This window comes from Polypterus senegalus, chromosome 17 (genome assembly GCF_016835505.1).
Source record: "Polypterus senegalus isolate Bchr_013 chromosome 17, ASM1683550v1, whole genome shotgun sequence".
Lineage (NCBI taxonomy): Eukaryota > Metazoa > Chordata > Cladistia > Polypteriformes > Polypteridae > Polypterus > Polypterus senegalus.
In genome coordinates this window covers 4,544,286-4,556,384 of record NC_053170.1, presented here as the reverse complement: position 1 = coordinate 4,556,384, position 12,099 = coordinate 4,544,286, and the positions used below count along the sequence as shown (strand labels likewise).

General features: G+C 43.0%; 1 protein-coding gene across 1 annotated transcript in view; it reads left to right on the top strand.

Annotated features, from left to right (window-relative positions):
* Nucleotides 1-4,736: 4,736 nt before the first annotated feature.
* Nucleotides 4,737-12,099, top strand: part of kansl1b (KAT8 regulatory NSL complex subunit 1b) — a 164,369-nt gene continuing 157,006 nt past the window's right edge. Inside the window, exon 1 of the mRNA XM_039740731.1 lies at nt 4,737-4,796. The gene's annotated coding sequence lies outside the window, so the exon portion shown is untranslated. The remainder of the gene's footprint in view (nt 4,797-12,099) is intronic.

Genomic DNA, 12,099 nt, shown 5'->3' with positions numbered 1-12,099 from the left:
ATGATTGGCTAAGAATGTTCGAATGCTTCAGTGATGCCGCTGGACGGCCGAGTATAGAAAGTCAGTGTTGGTTTGAGCAGATAACAGTAAGTTCGGTTGGTTTTTGGAACGTTGGTTTGGTGGGGCGTACTTTCCAGCACTAACATCGTTGACTGACTTAAACCCTTCGACAGCTTCGGAACCGTAAGTAATTTTGAACGTATCGCCATTTGCTTGGTACGTCGAAATCTATCTTTGGGCAGTTCGGTTTTGGCATCCATCCTTCTGACATCTATTGGTAAACTGAGTAATGACGGCTGGGTATTAACAGCGGTCATTGTGTCCATTTTAGCCGATCTCAGATCTAAAATGACCGCACCAACATAATTATTACTCCGATTCTGATTAGAGTCGTAAAATACGGTTTGTTTTGGAAATTTGTTTGCTGGAAAAAATCAAATGAGGAGCGCCGAAGAGCTGAGTTCACGTCTCGCGACCCCGGTTAAACAGGAAGCTCTTCATTACATCGGCCGAAAAGGTCTATTTAGAGCACAAATCACTGCCATGAAAACAAAATCATTTCAAGGACCTAAAAAAACAAATAATTCTTTGCAGAGAAAGTATGGATTTCACAAACGTAGAATTTGTAGCCTGATTCGATCGGACTCCCAGTCGCTAGTACTTAAATAAAAGTCTCATTCCGTTACGTTCTTTTATCGTTCAAGTTCAGCTCTTGCCCTTCTGTGGAAGTTGTGTCCGTGACAACAATCAGGTCTTACTGGGGACACAACAGAAGAGGACATCAGCCAGTTTGGTGAACGTTGTGTTTGTTCGCGTCACGCTGCTTGTAGTGCACACCGCTGGTCACCTCCGTAACTAAAGTTATTCTCTCATACCAGGCACTTCTATGTTAGGCCCGCTCGCCACCAGGGATGTCTTAACAAAGCAGTGCACTGGGGTCGCTAAGCCAGCCAGTCACAATATACACAGATTAGCCCAACTGCCCAGCGTGCCAATGCATTAAGACTGCCCTGCTCACCACAGTGCCCACCAGCTTAGAAGCCGAGAACATCAAAGTGACGAGACGGCCGATCAGATTCCTGATCTGAAGATGACTGACAATCTCTGGAAGGTAACTGGCGACAAAGAAACCTGCCACCGTTAACAAATTGTGGAGAAGAAGGCGGAAGGCGAGTGGAACGAATCCAAGCCAGAGTCGTGTGAGACGTCGGGCACGTCCTGCGGGGCGTCGATGTGCCAAAGTCAATGAGAGCAAAGGCCGCCAGGCTTCTGACTCCATTTTGGAAAGCCATAATCGTCAAAAAGCACCAATAAAAAATTCATGTGCGGGCTCCTTGTGCAATCCACGTGTGACGGTTCACTCGGTCGTTTTCCAAATGTAATTTTTTTTTGTTGAATGACATTTTTTTTTTCTTGGCCTCAGTTATTTTTTTCAACATTCAAGTAGAACGGTAATCAGCTACTCTGACAGTGACAGTCACCAATATTTATTTATTTATGTATTTATTTTTTTATTAATTTTATTACAATCCACACAAAGCAATCAAATTTTTACAAAGAAGTTAAGAACAGATCGATCCCCACCCCTGAGAGGGAGAGCAAGCCAAACGCGTTAAATTTAAGGCTTGTAAACATACCTAAATTAATAAATTCTCTGTGCTTTATGAGCTTATTTTAAAAATATTACTGATGAGATCCTGCCATGTTTTGAAGAACGTCTGCACAGATCCTCTAACTGAGTATTTGATTTTTTCCAATTTTAAATAATATAACACATCAGTTTCCCACTGACTTAAAGAGGAGAGTTTGGGTTCTTCCAGTTTATCAGAATAAGTCTGCGTGCCAACAGTGTAGTGAATGCAATCACAATTTGTTTGTCTTTCTCCACTTTAAGCCCTCTGGAAGAACCCCAAACACAGCTGTTAATGGGTTAGGAGGGATTGTGAGTCCAAGGCTGTCTGAGAGGTAATTAAAATTTTTGTCCAGAATAATGTTAATTTGGTGCAGGCCCAGAACATGTGACCCAGTGAGGCTGGGGCTTGGTTGCAACGTTCGCAGGTTGGATCATGCCCTGGAAACATTTTGAGAGTTTTAGTGAGACAGATGTGCTCGATATATAATTTTGAGTTGTATAATTGTATGCTTTGCATATGGAGCTCGAGTGAATTCTCTGCATTGCTACTTTCCACTCCTTTTCTGATATATTAATTGAGAGGTCATTTTCCCAGTGTCCTCTTGGATCTTTGAAAGGAAGGGATTGTAAAATGATTTTATATATTGTAGAGATGGAGTCTAACTCCTTGAGATTGAGCAATATTTTTTCCAGCGTGGATGAGGGTGCAAGATGAGGAAAATCTGGAAGGTTCTGTTTAACAAAGTTCCTGATTTGAAGATAGTGAAAGAAATGTGTAGCTGGAATGTTAAATTTGGAATGTAATTGTTCATAGGATGCAAAGACGTTGTCTATATAAAGATCTCTAAGCAAGTTAATTCCAAATTTTTCCAGATATTAAAACTGCATATGTTTGTGAGGGTTGAAAGAGGTGGTTCTCTTGCAGGGTGCCACAGAAAGAAGCTTCTCCGTCTTAAAATGCTTTCTACATTGGTTCCAGATTCTAAGTGAGTGGAGCACAATTGGGTTATTAGTGTATTGCCGATAGCGTGTGTTTATTGGAGCACAGAGCAGGGAATACAAAGAAGTACTGCAGGATTTTACTTCTATTGCGGTCCAAGCCTGTGTATGTTCTTCTATTTGTGTCCAGGTTCTTATCGCCTGTATATTTGCCCAGTAATAAAACTGGAAGTTAGGTAGAGCCATGCCGCCTTCTGCCTTTTGTCTTTGTAGGGTCGCTCTTTTGATGCGTGGATGTTTAGAATTCCAAATAAATGAGGTTATTGTTGAATCTAATTGCTTAAAGAACGATTTATTAATGTATATTGGTATGTTTTGAAATAAAAAGGAGCTTATGAAGAATATTCATCTTAACAGTGTTAATTCTTCCAGCTAGTGTGAGATGAAGGGTTGACCATCTATGCAAGTCTTGTTTAATTTTTTCCATACAGACGACGAAATTTTGTTGATAAAGAGCTTTATGTTTACTTGTGATGTTTACCCCGAGGTATTTAAACTGTTCTGCAAAGATAAACGGTAGGGTGTCTAATCTAATATTATATGCTTGAGAATTCACCGGAAAGAGTACACTTTTATTCAGATTAATTCTGAGACCAGAGAGCTTTTGAAATTCTGTGAGTGCTGCTAAGACTGCAGGCACAGAATTTTCTGGGTCCGATATATACAGTACCATGTCATCTGCATATAATGAGATTTTCTGTTCCAGTCCTTCTCTGCTAATCCCCTTTATCTGATCAGTATTTCGACAATGTATTGCCAGTGGTTCAATGGCAATTGCAAACAGCAGTGGTGACAAAGGGCATCCTTGTCTTGTGCCACGTTCTAGTTTAAAGTAGTCTGAGCAAATGTTATTGATGCAAACTGAAGCTTCTGGGTTAGTATACAGTAATTTAATCCATGCACAAATGTTCGGGCCAAACCCAAACTTCTCCAAAATAGTAAAAAGGTATTTCCATTCAATCATGTCGAATGCTTTTTCTGCATCCAATGATAATTATATTTCTGGGGTGTTTGATTTAGTTGGTGAGTATATTACATTAAACAGGCGTCGAAGATTTGAAGATAAGTGTCGGCCCCTAATAAATCCAGTTTGGTCTTGTGATATTACCGAGGGGAGCACTTTCTCCATCCTTCTGGCTATGATTTTAGACAGTCACCAATATTTAAATGAAACAATTTTCCAGAAATTGTTCTCTGCTTTTAATCTCTAGTGTGTACCTGGGCAGCACATTGGCTTATTGCAGGTCTGGGCTCGAACTTTTTTATTTTATTTGTTCATGAAAATGACCACTTTAAACGGGCTCCATGGCTCTCTGACTGGCTTCAAGCCATTTTATTATATTTGCTCTTTTACTGGGTTGTGTTTTGTCCTGTAAATGATATAAAAATAAATTGATGGATGGATTGACCACTCTAAGATGCGGATCCCCCTAAAAGGCGCTATATAATGGGAGATCGGCAGGCTTGGGTCCTGCTGGGCCTCGGCGGCTGCAGGGAGAGGCTCCAGTCCTCCTGCTTGTTTTCCTGTAAGGCGCTTTACTGGAAAAAATAAACTTTTAGCGACACAACTGTCTGCTATTTTTTGAAAACTTCCACTTCAAAATATTGGAGGGGTGAAGAAAATAGGGGTGATTTTTTAACGATGAAGAACGCCATTAATATGACGTTTACGGGGTTCCGAAAATTCCGGGGCTCGTTTTAACAGAAGGTTTCTGGCTGATGTTAGTATCTTTTGTTATTATTATTGTTGTCATCGTCGTCGTCTTCCCTTCTACCATTGCGTTCATCTTTGTATCAATCGGATTGCAAGAACAAGAAGCACAAACTGCACGCCGATGCCGCTCAATATTTTGCCCACGATGACCAAATCGTCGGCATTGCCTAAAATTCTCCACAATGATTATCAGCAAAGTCCTGCTAAAGTTCAACGCTACCGTTTCCCTCCCTGGCCACGCCCATAGACCCTAACTGACAGTGGCGTCGGCCTATCAGCGACCGCAAACCTCCCGCTCGACCATTCACAAGGGCCGGAAGGCGGGCCGAGGCAGTTCAAGACTGGTTGAACTGTGCAGGTAAGTGCGAGTCCGTGCAGCAGACGCCGAGGTTATTCTCTAGGAAAAAAAAACACCGTATTGAGCGGCGCAAGAAGGTGCGAGGAGACCAGGTAGGCGGTGAGCGTGAAGTGGTCCACCTCGGGCCGGTCGGCCTGTTCTGCAGTTAGACGCCGCCACGACACGCGTTTTCGGGAGGGAGCTGGTGCAGAATTTGCATGGCGCTGTAAAGTGTGCACTTTGTTTTGCTGCAGATCAACAGGCCACATAGTGATATTCACTTAAGGGGGTGTGGGGGGCGTGCCGGCGGCTGAGGGGTCGCACAAGAGACCCGAGGGGGTGAACTAGAGGGGACGGGTAGTCGGGTGACCAGCACAGTGCCAGATTCATGAATTTGTTGGCATGACAGCCCCTAGGTTGCCCAAAGAAGAGCCCGGCAGGGTGGGCGAGAAAAGCGGGATGCCATTCTGGTGACCCCCACGGCCTGAACGAGAGTGGGCAGGAAACTTTAGCGAAACAAAAATATTAATAAAAAGGTGTTAAAGAAAAAAGAGTCTAAATGGTAAAGTAGGAAAAAAAAAAAAAAGAAAAAGTCGGGAGGGACTCGCAGGACGGAGGGACACTGCTGAAGAGTTCAATTGACTTGAATGTCGCGAAAACCCGGCGGGGTTTGTTTTAGATTTACCCATCGAGGCCTCAGATCTCCGTAAAAAAATGAAATTAATAAGACTGAAAAAAAAAAAGAGGGCCCGTGGTGCTGAACGGCAACCGGAGGGGACCGCCGTTAAAGCAGCGCCCGTAAGAGGAGCCCACCCTCCAGGCCCCGGTGTGCAGGCATCGCCTGGACAAGTCGCTATATAAAGTGCGACGTCAACGGCCGGCATCTTGTTTGCTGCATTGGAAACAATCACGAGACAAGTGTGTCTTAATCGAGATTCTCCAAACGCTGACAACTTAAAAGACTTCTTGTTTTTAATAATCGAGGGCAGTGAGTGAAGGAGCCGACGACGGGCCATCATATTAATTCGCGATACTTTGAACCCACAGCCGCCTGTCCTGTTCGCGAAAATAAACGGATGCCAGTATTTATCCTTAACAAACTTCGTTTGGCATCAGCAGTTTTCTCCCGACACTTCTCAGTAGTCATAATACGTGCAGTATACCCCACAGGCAGGGCTCTTTCTGGCATTTCACTGGGCTTATTTTGGGGTCCCCAATCCCCTGTCCGCCCCCAATGGCCAGAGCGCGGGTGCAAGACAAGGATGTTTTTAAAAGGCTTGGACGTACGGTGACCACACGTCCCATTTTTACCATGGACAGTCCCGTTTTTAGACGTTGTGTCCAGGGTAATAATAGCCCTCTAACAAAGTGTTCAGTTTTTAGGAGGTAAGATAATTTTAATAAAGCAATATTGTATGCAGAATCAGCTGCCAGGAGACCCCCTCCTCGCGCTTTGAGTAATTAAATGTCTAACGACATACACAAAGCTTCAAGAGCAACACAGCCCCCTCGGCCCTTCATGTTCAATTCATTTTTTTTTTTTGCTCGTGTAGTGTCACGTACCAAATTCTTCGCACAAAACTCCAAGGGGGGCCTAAAAGCCCACCCCCTTTTTGATTTCATGTATGCGTGACATCACATCACAAAACCCTGAGGGGGGGATGTTTGTTGACCCAGAGTTGATGATCACTTAATACGATTTATTTATATAGCGCCTTTCCCATGTTCAAGGTTTAATACTCGTGTCCCATGTTGGGACTTTGAAAATCTGCTCAACCTGGTTACACGCATCCATACTGGCAGTTTAGATTCACACGTATTCTCAAATATTTGCTCTAATTTCAAGCAAGCCGGGCAGCTTTTATTTGGCTTTTTCAGTCGTGCGTTAAGGTGTGAAAACCGAAGCTTTGAAACGTTGAGTTACCCATTTGCCACTTTGCAAAACTTTAGATAAAAGAATAAATAAAATGCCATTTGAACAGATGGCACATCACAAACCCTTGTAGTAAATAAATGCATTGCACTTTTCATTCCGACAGATGGCACATCACAAATCTTTGCAGTAATTTAAATGCATTGCACTTTTCATTCCAACAGATGGCACATCACACATCTTTGTAGTAATTTAAATGCATTGCACTTTCTATTCCAACAGATGGCACATCACAAACATTTGTAGTAATTTAAATGCATTGCACTTTTCATTCCGACAGATGGCACATCACAAATCTTTGTAGTAATTTAAATGCATTGCACTTTTCATTCCGACAGATGGCACATCACAAATCTTTGCAGTAATTTAAATGCATTGCACTTTCTATTCCAACAGATGGCACATCACAAACATTTGTAGTATTTTAAATGCAACTGTTAAATGCTATTCGGTTTAGTATTCATAAAAGCAGTGTTAATGTTTGTGATGCGCCATCTGTTGGAATGAGAGAGATAAAGCAACAGACGGCGCACAGACACTTTGGTGAAGGCAGTGTGGTGTAATCAGTCGAGCTCAATGTAGCTGCTGTGCACCTTTCCTTCACTATGCTGTGTGCATCTCGATGAAGAGGCTTTGTAAAGTAACTACACAGATTGCAATGGTTGGGGGTTTGATGTCACATTTTATTTATATTGCATTTTTCTTGTGCTAATGGCGCTTCACAGGGTCTCGGAAAGAAGCAGCAGGTATATGTAACACTGGAGGAAAATGTTTCCTGAATAGAACACTAAAACAGATAAATACAGGATGTACAAAATCATCAAATCGAATCTTCTTCTTCTTTTAAATGACAATCAATCAGAGTAAAATACTAAATTCAATACTAAAAGAAAAGTCTGAATTAATGACAGACTTTGTGATAAAACACACACACAAGAAACAGCAGGCAGAATGTCAGGTGAAGTTTTAAAAACAAAAAGAATGAATGGAGTCGGCTGATCTCATTCATGTCGGGAGGTCATTCCAGAGTCAGGGCGCTATATAGAGCTGAAGGCCCCGCTGTCACCCACAGGGTGGGGTGGCACAACAAGATGGCCAGAATCAGAGGACCTCAGAGAGCGACCAGGAGCCGAGTGATGGAGAAGGTCACCGATATGTCGCCATTTAAAGCTTTGCCAGTTCCTAATAGAATTTGATGTTCAGTCCTGTAAGACGCGGGGAGTCAGTGGAGCGAAGCAGGATGGCCGTGATGTGCTCGCTGCTCGCTGCTGCTGCGCCGTGTTAGGACCCTCGGAGCAGAGTTTTGAATCGAGTGGAGCCGCGATGGAAGATTAGAAGGGACACCGGCCACTAAACAGCATTCGGTTACAAAATACCACAGGTTTTTGCTTTCTTAAATTCATATCATATAATATATATATAAAAAAATACAAGCGTGGCCGCTTTTTAAATGTTGATTGATGAAAAGCACCCACACTTTAATTTTACGAGTGATGTACGAGAGACTTGTTTTTGACTTTTTAGTACACTTTATATAAGCGTGTTTTTTAAAAAGTATTTTTTATATATATATATATATATTCTTTTCAATTTTTTAATCTTGGGTTTGTTTTAGTATAATTTTGTAATCAATATTTTAAGACTTCCTTTGACGTTTATATGCACACATCTTCATACTAGCGCCATCTACTGATGAAATCTTGAACTATTCTTTATATGAAAATCAGTCAGTCATTGTCCAACCCGTTATATCCTAACGCAGGGTCACGGGGGTCTGCTGGAGCCAATCGACAGCCAGCACAGGGCGCAAGGTAGGAACAAACCCCGGGCAGGGTGCCAGCCCACCGCAGGGCACAAACACATTAGGGACAAGTTAGGATCGCCAATCCACCTCACCTGCATGTCTTTGGACTGTGGGAGGAAACCCACGCAGACACGGGGAGAACATGCAAACTCCACACAGGGAGGACCCTGGAAGTGAACCTCTAAGGGTCTCCTAACTGCCAGGCAGCAGTGCCCACTCATATGAAAATTTTATTTCTTAATTAACATGGATTAATTGTTCAATTAGAGAAACTGATTATTGATTCATGCATTGTCATCAGAAGTAAGTAAGTTTGCACAATTTCAAGTCATTTGGACAATAGGAAGTGGGTTAAATATCGATTACGAGATCTGTACCAGACAGCAAACAGGTGAAGTTAAAATAAGCCTGATAATAATTAATAATAATAAATGAGGGGTGTCGAACTCCGGTCCTGGAGGGCCGCAGTGGCTGCAGGTTTTCATCCTAACCCTTTCCTTAATCGGTGACCTGTTTTTGCTGCTAATTAACTTTTTTTCCTTTCATTTTAATGGACTTGCTTTGTTTTTTAGACTAGGGGGCTCCTGCTCGTTTCGCTCGCCCACCCCCGGGTTTGGTTAACCAGATATACAATTTTTAAGAGATTATTATTTTCATGGGAATTGTTACATACGCATTATTTTCACTTTTACTTTAAAACTTTAGTAAAAACAATGTTTGGAACTAACTTTTCATCAAGATCGCATTGAATTTTGGTTCCGTGTTTGGACTTTCATCGCGACAACGTAACGTATGACCGCCCGTGAGTGAATTTCGTTTCTTCCTCGCTAATAAATAAAACGACTTTCTCGAATGTTTGTCCCCGCTCTTTCTTCTTCGCTCAGTCGTTGACGTGTCATCTAGAACGTATAGGATTATTGTCCTGGTAAAATTTAGAAGAGCTGAGAGCGCAGGAAGTGTGTCTGACAAAAGCATTCACACGACTGAGAGGTTAGGGGACGCTGGTCTTGTTTGAAAATAGTTGTAAGTACGGCGTGACTTGAAAGGATCTCCCGTTAAAAGTCTCCGTCTCACAGGACTTCATACACAAGTCAGACGATCTACAAGTCTCTGACTTAAAGTTTAAATCCGAACAATATATTCAATCTCTTTTCGCTTTTCAGTTGTTTCACAGAGTAATCATTTCCGTTTGTTTGCGCTACTGCAAACTTTACTATCATTTTTTTGAGACTTTTCATACTTCCATTATCTCTAACCTTCCCTGCTTGTGTATCACGCCAACGTTTTTTAATTCCTTACGACATTTTACTTTGTCATCTACTCTTTGTCCTTTATTTCCGGCCCTGGGTGTGGACTCGTCTCGCGGGACGTATAAGTGTCTCTGAGAAAATCACGTCTCATCTCCTTCAAAGATTTATTTTTTTATAATAGAGAGATTTGATCCCCTGAATTTCTTTGTGTCTTTCCTTAAATGGCACCCAAACAGAAATGAAATGTGAACTGAGTGAGCCAACAGACGACCACCTAAGTCAGGGCCTCAAACTCCAACCACTTTCACTCCAATCAGTTTCTTAATGAGGCGCCGATTCTTCTTGTTAATTAAAGTCGTTTTTTGTCGCTGCTCTCATTGTGCCATTGCAGACACGTCCGACGTTGTGGATTTCTCTTTTCTAAGAGCTCTGGGGACCTGAGCAGATCGACATTCCTAAGACCCTCAACTTTCTTTATTTTCAGATGTGGTATGATGGAAACAGTTTGCTGGTCGTGTTTTGGCTCAGTTTATTTCTCATTATTGTTTGGCCGCTAATTAACTCTTTTACTCGACTTTTGTCGACACGAGGGGTTGAGAGTGGATGTCAGGGGCACAGGGTAAAAGAACGCTGTAAATGTTGATAAAAGTCACCGTTACGCCACGGGGCAGACCCCCTCTTTGCTCCTCGGAGGAGGACTGTTAGACTTGTTGACTTGACATCGAAAGCCTGCGTGGGTGCAAGTGGCATGGACTTCTAGAATGGCATCGACATCGGGCGAGAATGTGAAGCAGATGCACCAAGCAAAATACTCTATGCCTGTTATTTATTTTTTGTATACGATTGCTGAATCAGACTCTGACTTATTGGACTCCGATTTTGACACAAGATAGATAGATAGATAGATATGAAAGGCACTATATAATAGATAGATAGATAGATAGATAGATACTTTATTAATCCTAAGGGGAAATCGTATACTCCAGCAGCAGCATACTGATAAAGAACAATATTAAATTAAAGAGTGATAACAATGCAGGTGTAACAGACAATAACTTTGTGTAATGTTAACGTTTAACCCCCGAGTCGCATAGTGTGGGGTCTCCTCAGTCTGTCAGTGGAGCAGGATGGTGACAGCAGTCTGTCGCTGAAGCTGCTCCTCTGTCTGGAGATGATCCTGTTCAGTGGATTCTCCATGATTGGCAGTCGTCTGCTCAGTGCCCGTTGCTCTGCCACGGATGTCAAGCTGTCCAGCTCTGTGCCTACAATAGAGCCTGCCTTCCTCACCAGTTTGTCCCTCTTCTTTATGCTGCCTCCCCAGCACACCACCGCGTAGAAGAGGGCGCTCGCCACAACCGTCTGGTAGAACATCTGCAGCATCTTATTGCAGATGTTGAAGGACGCCAGCCTTCTAATGAAGTATAGTCGGCTCTGTCCTCTCTTACACAGATCATCAGTATTGGCAGTCCAGTCCAGTTTATCATCCAGTTGCACTCCCAGGTATTTAAAGGTCTGCACCCTCTGCACAGTCACCTCTGATGATCACGGGGTCCATGAGGGGCCTGGGCCTCCTAAAATCCACCACCAGCTCCTTGGTTTTGCTGGTGTTCAGGTGATGGTGGTTTGAGTCACACCATTGTGCAAGTGATCTGGAGATCGAAAACAAAGGACAGGCGCCTGCATCAGCTGATCGGTCCCCCGCTGATCATTGTGCTGGACGCGCCTACGAAAACGTTCACCCTGGGAGGACTACACAGACATCGATCGGCAGGAGACAAGCTGGCATCCGGACCTCGCCAAATGAGGCGGCCTGCTGGTGGACACTACCAGCCACTCGACTACTTCAAGATGTTTTTTTCCCCAGAAAGTGCCTTTCAGCTTCTGAGTGATGAGACAAATGGGTTTGGAATAAGTGTGTGGATTTACATACTGTAGGGGCTCCCTGAACATAAAACAGAGTGACATTTGCCAGAAATAAGGTTTTAATCTTCTTATATAATACGCTACCCTGGCAGTCCGTTTGTCTGTCCAGGATTTAAAATCACCTGTCGCTCGCAAACTGTTTAAATTATTGACCTGAAATTTGGTACTCATATACTACGAGACGTCTACTCTCCGCTTTCGGGGTGATGATTGAACTCCAAGGTTACTCCTCTTTTTATTTTTATTTTATTGTGGAATCAAATCACGGCAGCGGTCAGGCGGCTGAGTGGCACATGAATATGGCCGCTGTTCTCATCCTTACCACCTTTGCCGTCACTTCCCCTGCCTCTTCATATCTTAAATCATTCTTGAGACGGAGTGAAGACTTCAGTGCCAGCTTAAGTGAAAACGTACCAAGTAATTGCGACACAAACACTGACTTTATCAGTTTTAACGTGAAATGAAGAGAAGCAGCAGGCTGCTAGGGTTGGGAAACGAAGAGCGGC